This window comes from Hyperoodon ampullatus (assembly GCF_949752795.1).
Source record: "Hyperoodon ampullatus genome assembly, chromosome: 2".
Lineage (NCBI taxonomy): Eukaryota > Metazoa > Chordata > Mammalia > Artiodactyla > Ziphiidae > Hyperoodon > Hyperoodon ampullatus.
Window position 1 is genome coordinate 141,537,201 of NC_136915.1, and position 16,680 is coordinate 141,553,880.

A 16,680-nucleotide genomic window follows, 5' to 3' on the forward strand; every position below is an offset into this window, starting at 1 on the left:
CTTAATAAAACGAAAAGGGACTTGATATTGTTCTACCACCTGTGCCTGACCCATGTCAGCCCTTTGTCATATGGGGCAGTGCTGTCTAATGGTAAAGCTTCCAGTATCAGATCCCCAATCCCTACTCCTACCCCCTCCCATGGGGGTTCAGTGGGTACATCTGTATTTCATAGAACCTGAAACTCTTGATTTTACAAAGGAGCTGGAGTTCTGGAGAAAGAACTGGTCTGATCTCAGTTAAGAATGCAACTTTACACCTGGACAATACTAGAACACTTTAGTATGAAAATGAGACCTGCACAAAGACCTCATGGGCAGGAGACGCAGGCAGGAGAGGGGGCAGACTGAAACTCCGTGACTGACTGATCAAGTAGCAGAGGTCCAGCTGACTTCCAGGCCTACCGCTGATTTGCTATCACCAGAGCCATGTAACACACCTTCCACATACAAAACTAGCAGAAAAATGAGTTTGAAGAGCATTTTAGCTAAATCCAAGGTCATTTTGCTCATTAGTGAAAGTCATTCTATTCCTACACGCTCCCCACACCCTGACCCCCTTTCCTAAAGCCAAATGGGTTCTGAGATTAAGGTGGAAGTGACAAACCTGGAGGTGACCAGGCTTTACTTTATCATCTCTTTCTTCTTCTTCCACGTGTGCTCCTGGTCTTACTCTTCCCGGTTCTTCTGCAGGGAGCGGTCCAACAACTCTGTCAAGCAAAATCACACACCCTAAGGATGACTTTCACAGACTCCTCCCCTAGAGGCAGTTTTCTAAAGGTCTTCCTTCCTACCCATGCCCCCCCCCAAAAAATCAATCTTCATCTTAGGAGCCCTGAAAGGCACATATTACCTCAACATTTAATATTTAATACAACCTTTAGATCTAGTTCTGATAACTGCCAGTTGCCCCCAATTCACTCTTTGTAAGACAATTCTACCTGAATCACAAGGTTAATAACCTGACTGCAAACCCAGCATCCTTAAGCTATCTATGGTCACTCTGGCAACTCACTATAAAGTTCTTCTTTTTAAAAGATTTCAGAAAAGTAATTTCAGTCATCAAGATTACATATTGCACAGAACAAAAAGGTTTATTATTCTTACTGTTCTCTGGATGTAACTCTACATCTCTTTTCCTCCTATGTGGAGAGAAGGGAAAAAGAGAAAAACAACCTTTCAAAAGAAGATCAAAACCAAAATCATGAGTCAAAGCATTAAATAAATACATTTGATGTGGTTAAAAACAGGGGTTGGGGGGTAATCTGGGTTTGGGGGAGATCTGGGCAACCTTCAGTCTGGTGTTGATGTCCCACCACTCTCAAAACAAAGACAGGCCCAGGAGCTGGCCTGGCACCTGTCTGCACACTAGAGGTCATCTAGTGATGCTATGTAAGTCAAAGATCCACCTCATGTCAGGAATTTGTTAATACTAGAAAAAAACCAAAGGAGTAATTTGGGATTCACATCAGGAAGTGATGATGACAACCTAAACTGGACACCAGCTCCTCTCTGATGAATACCTTAGTCCACTACTTCCCTAAGTTCACAACACTTGCCATCTCCAGGATATCTGTATTTATGTATTTAAGAGGGATAAAAATATTGTGGTGATGAAACCAATCTATGTCTTGTTTGAGGTGGAGGGTACAAGAATGCATGCATGCATAAACGTGACCAGACATGCACAGTGAATAAAGTCTGTAGATTATGCCAATGTCCATTTTCTGGTTTTGCTATTACAGTTATGTGAGATGTCACCATTGGAGAAAGTTGGGTAAACTACACAGAACCCCTCTGTACTATATTATACGGAATTAATCTGTATGTGCATATATAAAATTCTGCCTCCAAACTGCCTTTAGACTTGATCTACAACATCAACTCTTCCCTGGGTCTGTCTCTCTTGGCCTGTCCTGCATATTTCAGACTCACCAGCCTGAAGTCATGTGACTCAGTTGCTTAAATTAATCTCATATACATAGACATCACTGGGTCTGTTTCTCTGGAGAACCCTAAGATAGATTTTATACTAATACACTACAGTAATGTATACATACATATAATCTGAAACAATACAGAAGAAACTGATGAATGCTTGCCTCTCGAAGGAAGGACGGGACGGAGAGGGGGGAGCACCACCCCTATGTGCCAAACAGCCTTTTGTGCTGCTGCCAGCCCGGCCGCCCCAGGTTCAAGCAGATATAATGGCATGTGGCCCAGGCAGTGGCTACACAGCTAAGGATTTTAAGGCACAATGCAGCGAGATGCCAGGGCCACGGTCACACACGTGCAACATTCTAAAACCAAGAGCGGTCACAGGATTCCACGCATGGGCCCCCAAGGGCACTGTGGAGGCCGTCGCAGACCCTCAGGTCCCACGTGAGGAGACAGCCCACTAGAAACACAGCAGGCGGCCCTCCTCCCAGATCTCACCCGGGTCAGCCTCCCAGGCACCCGGCCTCATCTGCACAGCACAGGGCAGGCTCACAGAGGGAACAGGGGCCCAAATCCAAAGGTCACACCAAACCCCACGGGAGAAGATCAAAGCAAGGTGATGAGGGGAGAGGGGAGGGGTCACCCGGGATTTCCAGCCTCTTCCACAGGAAGCCAGCACACGAAGCACCAAGACCCGTCCTGGGCCACAGTCAGAGGACTTGACCCCCTGACCCCACAGCCCCGCTTCCCAAGCCTCCTGGATGCTGACGATGCTGACGAGGATCAGCACAGAGGAATGGGGGAGCGCACGGCTGGGGGGCTGCTGGGAACTCAGGACTGGCCCACCCCGAGGCCCCGCCCCAGCAGGCGCCACACTCAGCAGATGGTCTCGATGATTTCGTGAGCAGCATCATGGGGTTTGTCCTGAAAGACAACGGGACAGGGTTCAGAGCCCTCCCTCCCCACTCCGGTGATGCAGGCGACTAGAGAAGGCAGGTGCTGCAGCTCCCGGGACTCCCCGCCTCATTTCCCCACCCGTGGGTCCTACCAGAGAGCTCCACCCACAGCGCTGGGATCATGTCCTACCATGTGGGACATGCTGGCTCCGGGAGCGCCTGTTCCTGCAGTGCCCTGCCGCCCAGCAGGCTGCCCGGAAGGGACAGGGATGGAATTGAAGCCCCCAACCCTCCTTCCCAAGGACTTCCCCCAGGTGCTCCTGCAGCCTGGAAGCCACAGGCCTGCCTCTGAGTCCCTGAACGGCCGCAGGCCTCGGTCCCCATCTGTAAAATGGGGAAACACCACTCATGCAACCGGGAGCAGGAGAGCAGCGGTCCTCCCTCCAGGCCACAGCAGCGCTCTCCTGGCCTCACTGCGCCCGGCAGGCTGGCCTCACCGCTTTCCCTGAGGAGCACATCAGGAGTCGCTCGGGCCTTTCGCTGGGGTCTTGGTGGCCAGCTAACCCAAGACCCCGCAGAAACCAAGTGAGGACGAGGTATCATGTGGACGGTCTGTAACTCTAGACCGCACCTCCGGCCCACCGGTGAAGGTTCCTATGGCGGTGAGGAGGGGCCTCGAAGAGGAAGCACAGTGAGAGGAGGAGCCGCGAAGAGCACGGGCTGAAGCCCGAGGTGAGATGGTCAGGCCCAGAGCTGCCAGCCCTGCCCCGGGACAGCGACTGCCACTCTCAGCCCAGGCCACCATTTCCACGCTTCACAGTGGAGGACGGCAACACAGGCAGAGCCCATACAGGCCAGGGCACTTATGCCCGGAAGGTCCCAGGACAGGGCCCCCCATGGCGCAGCGGTCCTAACAGGTCAAACAACTCAGGAAATGACGCTCCTAAGCGTCATTTTTGCAACAGCAGCCCTACTGAGCTATAATTCACACAGAATGGGCCCCTGCTTCAAGTATACAGTTCAGTGGCTTTTAATGCATTCAGAGCTGGGCAACCATCACCTCTATCTAGTTCCAGAACATCCCATCACCCCATTAGCAGATGCACCCCAATCCCCTCCCCAGCCCCTGACAACACTAATCCACTCTCTGTTTCTATGGATTTGCCCATTCTGGACGTTTGTAAATAGAATTACGATATGTGACCTTTTGCCCAGAATCTTATTTTTTAAGGCAAAGGAAAAAAACAATCTTCTATCGTTCTTAATAATATCCTCCAACTTACCAAGGACGGCACAATAAATATCCATTGAACTCATATTACTTAGACAAGGCCGGGGGCGGGAGATGGAACACGTGCGGTCCAGCACAGGACAGCCCTGCAGATCAGTGGTTCCCAACACGGGGGAACCGACCCGCAGCATCAGTGCCACTGCTGACCCAGAAACCCTGGGGAAGAACCATTGATGGGAACAATCGACCCCAAGGCCTTCTGGCAAACAGCAGAAAACAGTGAGGACACCTGGGTTTGGAAAACAGTCTGGCAGCTCCTCAAAGGTTAAACAGTTAGCAAATGGCCCAGCAATTCCTCTCCTGGGTGTCTGCCCAAGGGAAAGGAGAATATTCGTCCACACAAAACCCTGAACATTGGGCTTCCCTGGTGGCGCAGTGTTTAAGGATCCGCCTGACAATGCAGGGTTTGAGCCCTGGTCCGGGAAGATCCCTCATGCTGTGGAGCAAGGAAGCCCGTGCACCACAACTACAGAGCCCACGTGCTGCAACTACTGAAGCCCGCGTGCCTAGAGCCTGTGCTCCACAACAAGATAAGCCACCGCAATGAGAAGCCCATGAACTGCAACAAAGACTAGATCCCACTAACCACAACTAGAGAAAGCCCACATACAGCAATGAAGAGCCTACACATCCAAAAAAAACCACACCAAAGACCCAAACGTTAATGTTCACAGAGGCGTGATTCACAACTGCCAAAAGGTGGAAACGACCCAAATGTCCATCAACAGATGACCGAATGAGCAAATGTGTCCCTCCACACACTGAAATATTATCCATCCATGAAAAAGAGTGAAGCACTGACACTCGCTACAACGTGGACAGACCCTGAGATCACGATGCTCAGTGAGAGAAGCCAGATGGAGAAGGACACACAGGGTGTGATTCCATTGATGGGAAACGTCCAGAACAGGCAAGTGCACAGAGACAGAGAGTGGGTTCCTGGTTGTCAGGGGCTGTGGAGGGGGATGGGAGGGATGCTAATGGGGTGGGGTTTCCTTTCGGGATGATGGAATGTTGTAAAATTGGTAGTAGTGATGACTGCACTCAATGAATACAAAGCAGGTAATGGCACGCTTTAGGTGGATGAGGTGAAGAGTGTGGGAATTACACCTCAAAACAGCTATCAACAACAACAACAACAAGACCAAGAGGGGCCTCCCTGGCAGCCCAGTGGTCAGGACTCTGCGCTTTCACTGCCGAAGGCCCAGGTTCAATCCCTGGTTGGGGAACTAAGATCCCACGAGCCGCACGGTGTGGCGAAAACAAACAAAAAACCACAACAAAATCTATAGGAGGAAATGCGAGGTATTGTTAAAAGCACCTCCACCTCATTAGGAAAATACTGAGCAACTAAGACACTCACGTGGCCAATGGACTCTGTTGCTGGTCCACAACATTCAGTGAGTTCAGACAGACAGTCCTGGCAGCCCTGAATTCCCTGGGCTCCTGTACCCACTGAAAGCAGAGAAGACGCCACGCTGTCACACAGGGTTTGCTCAGAGAAAAACGCACACAGCACAGTGTACAAGGTGCTGAGGTAGTCACAGGATGAGGAGGAGGGTCTAGAACTTTCCACCAACGCTCTCCCACATCACACTCCTCCTGAGGGGAGCTGGCCCCCGTGCACTGAGGAGCCTCAGCAGCCCTGCGGGGCCCACGTGCAGGGGAGCCACAGGAGGGGCCTCCTGGAAGCCAGGCAACCCGCCCAGTCCAGCCTTCGGATTGGGCAGCCCTGGCTGAAGGCCCTACTGAAGCCTCCTGAGGGACCCTCGGCTGGAATCACCTGGCCCGCCTGCTCTAAATCCCTGCCCTCAGAAACCATGGGAGGTCATCAGTGTGCGTCTTCTCAAGCTGCTAAATTCATGTCTGCGTTTAAGCCGATACACTACCCTGCAAGCCCGGCCCGTAAGAACAAGTCTTAGAGCCACGGGAGGACGTGACAGTACCCAGGAGAGTCTCATTCCGGTCACCACTGTGGAGTTACAAAACAGCGTGCGTGCTCTGAAAGGACCCCGTGAGCACGCGCGTGTGCCTGAGCGTGTGCCACGTGGCAGCCCTGTGCCAGCTCGGACTGCGCTCCCTCCCTCGGCCCCCCCAGGAGGCTGGACGCGCCCCAGAGATGCTCCTCCCTGCAGGGGCAGTAGGGGCCCTCACGGCACGTGGGCCGCAGCCCTGGCTGAACCACTGTGACTCAGGCCGAATCACACAGACCTGGGAAGCCAGGGGCCTGGAATGTGGTCTCATCTGTGATGAGATGAACTCAAGCTTTCCCAAGCTTTAAAACCAGAATGAAAGGAAGGAAACAGTTTACTACATGCCTCCTATAATCTCAGGATGCTGCTTTAGGGACTGGCCAGCTTCCAGCGACCGTCCTGAGTCATATGATTTAAGATGCCCTGATCACCATCGATGATTCAGAAGCTCTCACAGCTTCTTGGCTGTGGCCTCTTCTTCTGCTTCACAGGCCTTCAGAACAGAGCGATGCCAGAAGCCAACCCAGAAAGGTCCGACTGAGAACAGCCCTGAGGAAGCCCACGCTTAGGAGCACCCACACCTCCTCCCCTGGGGTAACCCTGGAACTCCGGGGTTTGAGGCCAGCCCTGGTCTCGCTGCATGGGATGCCCGGCCTCCCTGTCCCAGCTACAGCCCCGGCCCGCTGCTGGCTGCTTGCTGAGTCAGTGACTAACCGAGGCTCTTCTCACTGACGGCGTCAGAGCCTCTGCAGGAAGCCGTGCAGAGGCTTAGCAGAATGCTGCTCACCGCAGAGCCGGCGGCCTCATTCCAGGGTCCTGGGAAAACAGCCGCAATAAGCACAACCATTCCCACCTGAAAAATCACCCTGTGTGGAAGCCGGAGGCTGTCATCAGGCCTGAGCTGCCACCAAGCTCATCCCGTCCACTCCCCTCCACTGCCCAGCTCAGGTGAGGGCGGGGGCTGCCCACAGGGCTGGGGAGTCTGGCTGTCCCACTCAGCAGGCCCCTGCCTCCTCCTTGACCGTGAAGACAGGTGTGGGAACAGGAACTCCACCCGGACGCCCGCAGGTATGGCTCTGCCCCTGCTCGTCCCCGCAGGCCCTGCACCCGGCGTGAAGAGCCTGGACAGGAGGCCTCCTGGGTGCTCAATGCCAGGGCACACGGCCCACCCCTGAGCACGCAGGCTGGTTCACGGTGACAGGGGCACGACATCTGGAGACATCATCCCTGGAGGACCCGGCGAGAGGCAGGGGGCAAAGACTAGGGAGGAGACAAGACGTGAACTCCATCCTCCTCCTCCCACTTGCAGCAGGAAGATGCCAGGACCCAGGGGGCCTCCGAGGCAGGGGCATCACACCGGGATGAGCAGCAGAATCCCTGGTCAGAGTGGAGTTCTGGGGCCCACCCGCAAAGTTTCAGAGTCAGCAGGTCTGGACCCCAGGAACCTGCATTCCTAACCAGTTCCAGCTGGTGGGGAAGCTGCTGGCCCAGGGGCCCCGCTCAGAGAACCACCAGCTTGAAGCAAGCAGGGACTCTTGCTCTATCACCGTCTGCTGAGGGCACGAGTGCCCAGGAGGTGACGAGGGGGAGTACTCTGGGAATCTGCCCACGGTCCCCACTCCCCAGCAGGCTGCAGGGGGCACTGCCTGCGGGCTGGGGGTTGCTGCCTTCTTCCCCGAGGCTCTTCACACCTCCGGAGCCCTGGGGTGGGGGCCAAGGCAAGTGGGACAGAGCGGCCAGGGTGGGATGCACGCACTGCTTCCCAAAGTGGAGAAGCACAGCGGGAAGAGTCAAAGGCAGGGGAGATGGAACACGGTGGGAGCTCTGCCGGCTGTCTCTCTGCCTCTCCCAGTGGCAGGGCTTTGAGATCAGAGATCTGGCTGGAGGAATGGAAAATCCACAGAAGGCTCTCCGTCTGGGAGGAAAGCCAGGCAGGTGAGCAGAGGGCCCCGAGGCCCAGCGAAGGCACTCAGCCTCACCTCTCAGCCTGCGGCCCTGCTGGGGAGCACCCACTCTCCAGGGAGAGGGAGCAGGGGTGAAGGGGGAGGGGAAGGGCCAGCGCCTGCGGTGGTCCTGAGTATTCAAGAAGCGAACAGGTCTTCACTTGAAAATGAGTGCATTTCACACAGGGGCGGGGGTGGCAGATAGACTGGCTGTGGAGCATCACACACGGGTCTCATCCACAGTCAGCCCCGGACGTCTGCAGGCCCCCAGCAAGGGGGTGCTGCCTGGCCCCAGGACCGTACCTGAGGACGAACCAGGCCAAGGATGGGAACCGCCTGGTAAAGCGATGCAAAGGAGAGAGTCAGGAAGGAGGCTCTCCTCCCACCGCCAACCCGGCCCTCTCCCCACAGGGCCAGGCTGGTCTCGGGACTGAGCCACGTTGCAAATCCCTGCCCGCAAGACCAGCACTGCAAGAAGAGTCAACATGGGAAAACAGGAAGGGGCTGCCGGGACCCCATGAGGTCAAAGTCCAGCTGGAGGAGGAAGAGAGAAGAGGGAGTGGGCCCGTGGCTCCCAGGCCACGGACACGGTGCAGGACACAGTGGGCCCGTGGCCCTGACTTGGGGGGGTGGGACCCGCTGTGTACACAGGGGCCCCGAAGACCAGGGTCCAAGGAAGGAGCCACCACGAGGGAGAGGGGTCTAGAGCCTCATTGTGCCCACAGTGGCCCCTGGCCACCTGGATGAGGGGCAGTGGTGCATGCTGGCCCACTCCACTGGCGTGTGCTGTGAGCACAAGGTGCACGTGATTTCTAAGACAGAGCGCGTGCGCACACACAAAGTAAAACTGCCCTTCAGTAATTATTTAAATGGCACGTTGAAAACGTCGTGTCTGGGCTATACTCGGTTACATACGATGCTATGAAAACATATCTTGCCTCCTCCTTCTGACTCGTCACGTGGCTCCCAGGAGGGCACGCGCGTGGCTCGTGTGCCCCCTCACCTACCGCCGCACCAGCGGGAGCGTTTCCAGACCTGACCCTGAGCCTGAGCTCCACGCCTGGGTCCGCAGCTCATGGAAGCCAGTCTGCACAGAGCCAGGACCGGCCGCGACGTCCTGCTGTCCGGGCAGCCGTCCTTCTGCAGGACGGGCATGGGTGAGTCCACAGGAGGACAGGGCGCCACAGAGGCTCCAGGGACGACAAGACCATTTCAGTTGCTTCAATCCAAACTAGCCCACCTGTAAGAGCCCAGGCCGCCCAGCCACCCAAGGAGCTGCTGCAAGTGCTGAGTGCCTGACGCTGGGGGTGTGCGTGGAGGGGCCGTCGTGGAGTGACCCCGGTGGGACAGGGGAATGCAACGACCAAAAGTTCACCACCAGAACTCTTCTCGCCCTCACCAAAGAAAATGCTTTACTGCCACAGGAGCAGTGCAGCCTGAGGCGGAGGCCATGACGGGAAGGGAGGGAAAGCCCAGTGATGGAGGAGGTCCTTCCGAGGAGGCACAGCTGGAGAAGGACACGCCCGCGCTCCCCGAGCGACAAGCGGCAGCACAGCCTCCACCCCGCGGTCTCAAAGGCCAAGTCGAGCCACGCCCCCAGCCTTCCAGCTATCTCCCACTCCAGCAAGGGGTCCTATTAGCACCGTATCAGTGCAACCTGCGTCGCATCACCCCACCCCAGGACCAAGCCAAACGAACGCCTCTCCAGGGGCCTCGAGACCCCATGACCTGGGACACACACATGGGAGCATCACTCAGCCACGCAAAGGGGTGAAGTCCTGACACTCACAACAACGTGGACAGACCCTGAGAGCACGATGCTCAGTGAGAGAAGCCAGACACAGAAGGACACACAGCATGTGATTCCATTGATGGGAAACGTCCAGAACAGGCAGATCCACAGACACAGAGAGTGGGTTCCTAGTGTCAGGGGATGGGGCAGGGGACTGTGGGCCCTTTGCGCTGATGGAATGTTCTCGAATTAGACAGCGGTGATGGCTGCACAGCTCTGTGAATATAGTAAAAGCCATTCAATTGTACACATCATATGAGTGAGTTCTGTGGTGTGTGAATGCGATCTCAACAAAGCTGTTATTTAAAAAGACACAAAACCCATGAGACCCGGCGCGGCTCCTCCTCCCCTTTTCCCGTCCCTTCACCTAGTGTCTGTCCCAGATCAGGTGTGGGCCCAGCGTGTCCTGCGGCCCCAGAACCTGCTCCCCAGTAGGAGCCTCACTCAGCCTTCAGGGTGAGCACAGAGCAGATGACAGGGAGCCACCGGCACAACAGGGGAAATGTGAGCCACCACAACCACGTGATGTGCAAATCACTCCCGAGAGCTCCCCGCCCCGAGCCCCACGACTCCCGCTGTCCCCGTGGGCACCACCCCGTGGCGGTCCCCCACGCCCCAGCACACAGCCTGCAAAAACCCCTTCCCCACCCGGGAAAAGCCGCATCAGGTTTTTAAAGGACCAGCGTTCTCAGAGGTAACCTCTCTCACACACCGGATGCCCGTGCACCTGGTGTGAGTCTGACATGCTTTCTGGACATCGGCCACGCACCCCATGCCTAACTGAGGGGATTCAAATGGAAGCCCCTCAGAGATGAGGAGGCATTCTCATCCAAGGTCAATACTCAGTGAAGCACACAGCCTCCAACCTCCCAACTGCAGCTCACGGAAACCTGTGACTCGGCAGCCCTGCCAGGCGCCCTGGACAGGAAGAGGGCCTGGTCCAACAGAGGGGTGTCGAGGAACAGAGCCCCGGGCTAGGCACCATGACAGCGGCCGTGGGTGGGGAGAGAGAGTCTGGGAAGGAACGAGAAAGGCGGGCAGTGAGGGAGGCACTGCAGAGCCACACGTGAGCTGCAGAGGATGGTGGACAGACACCCGGCATGGCCTCTGTGAGCACCCTTGGGACCGCTCGACGCCACGGGCACGGCAGGAGACCCGGCTGGTGGGAACGGCAGGGACAGCTTGAAGGGACAGAGAAGATGCCAAAGAGGCCTCCAGGCAGCACCCTGAGTGGGAGGAAGGAAACAGGACTGTCATCCCACAGCCAGGGAGAGAAGACGCACGCACTGGGGAAGAGCACCAGGACCACGAGAGGAGGACACGGCAGAAAGAAAGAGGGAGGAGAGGGGTTTCCTGGGAGACGTGCGCCGGGCCCGGGACCCAGGGATGCGCAGACACAGCCAGTCGCACCCTACAGGTCCCCGAATCCAAAAGGGACACCAAACACTCTGTATCTTGATTGTACCGATGCCAATGAAATCAGTACATCGGTGCGTAGCTTTGTAAGATGCCACCATTGGGAGAAAGTGAGTAAAGAGAACATGGGACGTGTCCGACTTATTTCTGGCGGCTGTGCAAGAATCTACAATAATCTCAAAATAAAAAGTTTAATTTAATTAAGGAAAAAAGAACACAGCTCCTAGAGGTACACTGGGGGAAGGTCCCCCTGCAGCTCCCGGCCGCCTCCTGCCTAGTGAGGATCCAAAGGGCTGGCTGCCTCTGGTTCCTCCCACCAGGAACAGAGTATACAGGCTGCATGTGGATGTTAGGGACCGAAGTATGAAAGCTAACAGCCACGTACTACGGAATACAAGGCTTCTTCTGGTGATCCCTTCCTCTCTAGAGAGGCTACTTCACACACGGAAAGTCGTCAAAGGGTTAACCTGCCTTCCACCTGAGTTCAGATTAGGCAGGACTCACACCAGCAGAGGTCAGATCAGAAAATATTCTCTGAGTCACGGGGAGGGACGGCTCACTCGGCAGCCCAATTCAGCTACTACTCACTGTGGAGTGAAGGGCGTGACTGCTCAGCGGGCATTCATCAGAGCCTCGTGGGCTCTCAGGAGGAAGCCAGAAGCAGGCGGGGACAGTCACGCTGGGGCCACTCCACACCCACAGCCTCAGTCAGTCATGGAGGGGAAGGACCACTGCACGCCCTCGCTGGCTCCTGCCCTGCCATCAGGCAGCCGAAGATACCACCTGCTTCCTCCTGAGCTGAGACCTGGTTTTCCCACCAAAAGAAGGGACATCCTGCTTTAGAAATGCTACCGTGAGCTATAAGTGGATATCTGGGAACTCTCAGTCACAGAAGGAACAAAACTCGCCCTGCACCCCGCCCTCCTATTTGTCAATTGTGCAGAAGCCCATCTTGGAGGCTGGACATTTCCGCGTACAGGCAGTTGTGGCTGTTTGCACTTCCTCCTGCGGGTGCCCCCTCCTCAGAGAAGCCACCCACACCTCCCCCAGGGGAAATCTGGCAGCCCTACCCTCTGGGACCTCAGCTGATCCCATATACGGGGCATCACACCTCAGCTGAACTTCTGTGTTTACAGATCACCTACCGTCCTTAGTTCATAAGTTTTGAGAATAAGAACACTGTCACCCTCAGAATGGGAGAAAACACTTGCAAATGAATCAACGGACAAAGGATTAATCTCCAAAATATATAAACAGCGCATGCAGCTCAATATTAAAGAAACAAACAACCCAATCCAAAAATGGACAGAAGACCAAATACACATTTCTCCAAAGAAGACATACAGATGGCCAAGAAGCATGTGAAAAACTGCTCAACATCACTAATTATTAGAGAAATGCAAATCAAAACTACAATGAGGTATCACCTCACACCAGTTAGAATGGGCATCATCAGAAAATCTACAGACAACAAATGTTGGAGAGGGTGTGGAGAAAAGGGAACCCTCTTGCACTGTTGGTGGGAATGTAAATTGATACAGCCACTATGGAGAACAGTATGGAGGTTCTTTAAAAAACTAAAAATAGGGGCTTCCCTGGTGGTGCAGTGGTTGAGAGTCCGCCTGCCGATGCAGGGGACACGGGTTCGTGCCCCGGTCTGGGAGGATCCCACATGCCGCGGAGCGGCTCGCCCTGTGAGCCATGGCCGCTGAGCCTGCGCATCCGGAGCCTGTGCTCCGCAACGGGAGAGGCCACAACAGTGAGAGGCCCACATACCGCAAAAAAAAAAAAAAAAAAAAGAACACTAAAAATAGAATTACCATATGATCCAGCAATCCCACTACCCAGAGAAAACCATAATTCAAAAAGACACATGCACCCCAATGTTCACTGCGGCATTATTTACAATAGCCAGGTCATGGAAGCAACCTAAATGCCCAGTGACAGACGAACAGATAAAGAAGTTGTGGTATATATATACAATGTAATATTACTCAGCCATAAAAAGGAACGAAACTGAGTCATTTGTTGAGACGTGGATGGATCTAGAGACTGTCATACAGAGTGAAGTAAGTCGGAAAGAGAAAAACAAATATCGTATATTAACGCATGTATGTGGAACTTAGAAAAATGGTACAGATGAACTGGTTTGCAGGGCAGAAGTTGAGACACGGATGTAGAGAACAAACGTATGGACACCAAGGGAAGAAAGCCGCAGGGGGGTTGGGATGGTGGTGTGCTGAACTGGGCGAGTCAAATTGACATGTATACACTGATGTGTATAAACTTGATGACTAATAAGAACGTGCTGTATAAAAAAATAAATAAAATAAAATTCAAAAATAAAAAAAAATACTGTTTACTGTCCTCCGCGCCCCCTGGAACACTCACTGTAAATATCCAGGAGGTGCTTGCAGAACGAATGAATCAATGAACAAACAAGCTCACTCATTTCAAACGTCCGGTCACATGCGTAATCTGACCTTCTAAGAAGTTAAGCTTCTGGAAGGAGCCCATTTTCTTAATGTATTCAGCATCGAGTCATCACAAAACATGAACTCTTATAAAGTACTGCCCCCTCACTTCCCATGAGAAAGCAAAATTCCTCAGCAGGGAAATGGGAGGGTAGCAGACATTACCCGCAAACTTTAGGAAGGCTGCGGCTCGCTGAGCACTTCACTAGGGCCCCTGACCGCCTGCCTGGTAGTAGGACAGACACACCAGGAAAGGCTGCTGACCGGCACAAAGAGCGCCCGGCCAGGCTGGCAGTACACCCCGCACCCTGCCAAGTGAGGTCCGGCCAGCAAGGGAAAGACGCTCTCCACTTCAGAACCGCCCACCACTAGAAAGCCAGGTCCTGCCAGGGCCTGGACACACGAGGCCTTCCTTACAAGGGTTACAAATCTGTGGCCTTGCTCTGTCTCGAATAAAAGACAGTGACGGGGACAACGTGACCATCTCCAGATGAACTTCCAACTTCGTTTCAAGTGCCTGAGTGCTGGGTCACAGTGGATTTCTAAACTCTTCCAATATTCAAAAATACCAATTTCTAAGATGCAGGAGGGTTGTTAAATATACACTTAGCGCAGACCCCAGTCCCACTCCTGAGTATTTTCTCAAGTGAGGTAAAAACCCAAGTTCACATGGAAACCTGCCCTGGGATGTTTACAGCAGCTTTATTCCTGATCCCCTCAAAAGTGGAAACATCCCACAAGTCCTGCCACCCGCAGGCGAATGGACAAACGGAAAATGGAATACAACACAGCCAGAAAAAGGAGTGGCTTCTCATACCCACAACAACAGGGATGACGGACTTTCCTGGTGGTCCAGTGGCTAAGACTCCGTGCTCCCAATGCAGGGGGCCCAGGGTCCATCCCTGCTCAGGGAAGTAGATCCCCCACGCCGCAACTAAAACATACTGCACGCGGCAATGAAGATCCCATGTGCCGCAACTAAGACCCAACACAGCCAAGTAAATAACTAACTAAATAAATATTTAAAACAACAACAACAACAAAACAAACCTGGGAGGAATCTCGCATAGGTTTTGCTGAGCCAAAGCAGCCAGAATCAAAAAGCCACATGCTGTTGTTCCGTTTATCTGACTTTCTGGAAAAGCCAAAACCTTAGGGACAGAGAGGAGATTAGTGGCCAAGAGGCTAGAGGCACCCTGGCGCCAAAGGGCAGCAAATGGGATGACAGGATTGCTCTGCCGTCTGATGGCGATCAAAACTCCTACAACTGTGCACTACAAGTGAACTATGCTTCCCGGCTACTAAGGATACACAAATTATTACATTTTGAAAAATGCGCCGGCCAGCCATTCTATGCATGACAAGTGCAGTAAGAGGGGCGGGGAGGCGGGTCAAGTGGATCAGCTGGAGTTCTGAACGTTCTCCCCACTTTAAGTTTCCCTCCCCTGGCATGTCTCCCTGCCCTGTCCACTGCTGCTCAGGCCGCCCACCCGGGCCACCTGGAGTTACCCAACCGGAAAAGCCAGAGCCCAGGCTCAGCCACGCCTCCAGGCACAGGAAGGGCAAAAACAGAAAGCGCCAGTGCGCAGTGGAGGGCTGGAAACCCTCGGACCTCAGATAACTGTGGAGAACCAGGCCTCGGCGTCAACATCGGCTCCCAGGCGGTCCCAGCGTCCCGACCCTGACCCCAGCCGTGACACAGTTTCCACAAAACTGACACACACGGAGCCCGCGCGAGGGGCGGGTCGCGCGGGCTTCCCTGCCGGGTCGCCTGGAGGCCGGTCCCCCGCAAGCCGAGCGCACGAAAGGGCGCCCCAAAGGCGCCGGCCCAAGGCGCCCGCTGCGCTTTCCCTCTGGAAGGTGGGCTGCGGGGCCCAAGCGTAAACCCTGAGACAAGGTACACGCGCACCACGCCGCCACAGGGGACGAGAGGCCGGGCACGCACCTGGCCGGACACCCTGCATTTCTGGAATCACCGAACTTCTGTGTAAATTTCCCTTTGGCGTGTCATTTTCCAAAGGCCACTCAAGATCAGGGGACGGAACGCCTCCTCTCCAAGTGTCCTGCCAGCCCACCCACTCAAGATCAGAGGGACAAATGCCTAACAAAAACAAAACAAAAGAGAAACACAAAAAACTGGAGAGAGGGAGGAAAGGGTGCCCTCAAAAATAAAAAAAACCTAAGCACGTTGGCAGCGCTAAGAATAAACTACCAGGGCCTCCCTGGTGGCGCAGTGGTTGAGAGTCCGCCTGCCGATGCAGGGGATACGGGTTCGTGCCCCGGTCTGGGAGGATCCCATATGCCAGGGAGCGGCTGGGCCCGTGAGCCATGGCCGCTGAGCCTGCGCATCCGGAGCCTGTGCTCCGCAACGGGAGAGACCACAACAGTGAGAGGCCCGCGTACCGCAAAAAAAAAAAAAAAAAAAAAAAAAAAAAAGAATAAACTACCAGGAAAAAGAATCCCTACATGTCAGATCCTAAAGTACAGAAGGGCAAGCCCGCCGGCAGTCCAGGCCCGGGGGGACCGGGTTCCCCAGCCCTGCAGAGCCAACAGCAGACCAGCTCGGGCGTCCCTAGGAAGCGCGGGGTCCTCGCGGCCGAGTCTGAGGCCCCGGCTGGCGCCGGCTCCCCTCTGCCCACCCTGCGCGCGGGGGCTGGAAACGGCCGCGGAGAACCACGGCGGGGCGGGAAGGGGGGCTCCAAAGAAGGTCTGGCGACTCGAGTCGCTCCGTTTCTCGGTGGGCTCAGCGCGCGCCGTGGGGGAAGAGGGGCGGGGGTCCGGGAGGAGGGGACGGGTGGCACTTACGTAGGCCGGCAGCGGCCACGGGCAGACGGCGGGCTCGGCCCCCACGAGCGACTCTAGCCTCAGCTCCAGCTTCTCCCCCATGTCTTCGCGCGCCGCCCCCGCACCGTGCTAGTCTGGCGGTTGGGGGAGGGGCGCAGCGCCGCCAGCGGGGCGGG

General features: G+C 55.1%; 1 long non-coding RNA gene across 1 annotated transcript; it reads right to left on the reverse strand.

Annotated features, from left to right (window-relative positions):
• Nucleotides 1–313: 313 nt before the first annotated feature.
• Nucleotides 314–16,644, reverse strand: LOC307049117. Its single transcript, XR_013810731.1, has 4 exons — nt 16,526–16,644; nt 1,105–1,139; nt 605–707; nt 314–452 (listed from the first exon to the last, which is right to left on the reverse strand). It is a non-coding gene; the product is annotated as an uncharacterized lncRNA (long non-coding RNA).
• Between the last annotated feature and the right edge of the window lie 36 nt (nt 16,645–16,680).